At 47.3% G+C, this 1,350-nt stretch overlaps 1 non-coding gene across 1 annotated transcript; it reads right to left on the reverse strand.

Moving 5' to 3' along the window:
- Positions 1-890: 890 nt before the first annotated feature.
- Positions 891-1,074, reverse strand: LOC142583800 (U2 spliceosomal RNA). The gene has a single exon (XR_012828658.1). It is a non-coding gene; the product is annotated as a U2 spliceosomal RNA (small nuclear RNA).
- Positions 1,075-1,350: the final 276 nt, after the last annotated feature.

The following is a 1,350-nucleotide window of genomic DNA, read 5'->3' on the forward strand; positions in this document are numbered from 1 at the left end:
TATGTCTTGCAAGAAGTCTGAACCCTCCCATCGTATAAAGTAATGCATTAGCAAGTGTACAGTTGGCTATCGCCTTCTCGTGTTGCAGGAGTGTAACATGCTGCAGAAATTTTTCATTCTCCTTACGCGATATCAAGTGACAATATGGCAGCTCCGCGGTGTCCGATCCACGTTCCAGTCAAATTAGAAGGGTTACAAATTATTAAAAAATGAGAGAAAAGAAAGAAAGAACTGAAGTATAAGGGTCCCGAATGTCATCCACTCGGGCTTTTGTAGCGCTAAAGAACAGGCTGGATGGGTGACCATATGGTGACTGCCACATCACAAATGAAACTCAAAATACACACATATACAGCACTTATATGCTGTGATTTGTTGAAGCGACGTGCAGAGTGCGGTGTCGACCGCGCTCGCGCGAACCTTCTTCTAATAGACCATCTCACCAGTGGCTTCGGCATGGCTGCGACATCAGAGTCTTTCTTTGCCCGGAAAATTGAGCCAGCCTAACTGAAGATGATGACCCTTGCTGGGGTACAATATAACGCGACACAGTGGCTCCCACTGCGTCCATGCTTTGTGGCGCACACTTGTGTACCCTCTCCATGCACCATGTCGCCAGTAGTTATCAGTAGAAGGCGCGGCAAGTGCTGACCGGCCGTGAGTGCGCGAAGATGAGACACAGGCGGCAAGCTTTTCTCGAGTGCCTCTCTTTTGCACGACGTTTCCGTAACGCTATACAGCAATAGAAGCGAGGCTGACCAGCCTCGAATTCTCTTGGTGGTTCTCATTATTAGCCTGAAAAATTTCGGTGGGTGTCGCAAGTCTAGGTAAGCATTTTACAGCGAAGCTGTATATGGCTAGTTTCCAGCGGATCGATGTTCATAGCCCGAAAACCGTGGGCCGATCCCAAAGAAAGTGCAATACCTGGCCGACCCTTGGAGGAGGTGAAGCAGGCTTCGAACACTCCGGCAACTTGCAAAAAGAAGTTTAATATCTTGAGTCAAAATACAACCCATATCAGACATAAAGCTGACAAGAACGGATACTACACTTTGACCCGCGTCGGCCATGTGTACTTCGGCCATGTGGACTCTTTGCAGGCGTTCCAAGCGCTTTCGCTTTCCTTTCCTCCTTTCCCTTCGCTCTCTCGTGGTGGTAAACATCACGCCACGGTCTCCTCCGGCTCCTCGTTTCCTCCGGGTGTGTGTGTGTATATATATATATATATATATATATATATATATATATATATATAATATTTGGGGTTTTACGTGCCAAAACCACTTTCTGATTATGAGGCACGCCGTAGGGGAGGACTCCGGAAATTTTGACCACCTAGGGTTCTTTAAC

This window comes from Dermacentor variabilis, chromosome 5 (assembly GCF_050947875.1).
Source record: "Dermacentor variabilis isolate Ectoservices chromosome 5, ASM5094787v1, whole genome shotgun sequence".
NCBI lineage: Eukaryota > Metazoa > Arthropoda > Arachnida > Ixodida > Ixodidae > Dermacentor > Dermacentor variabilis.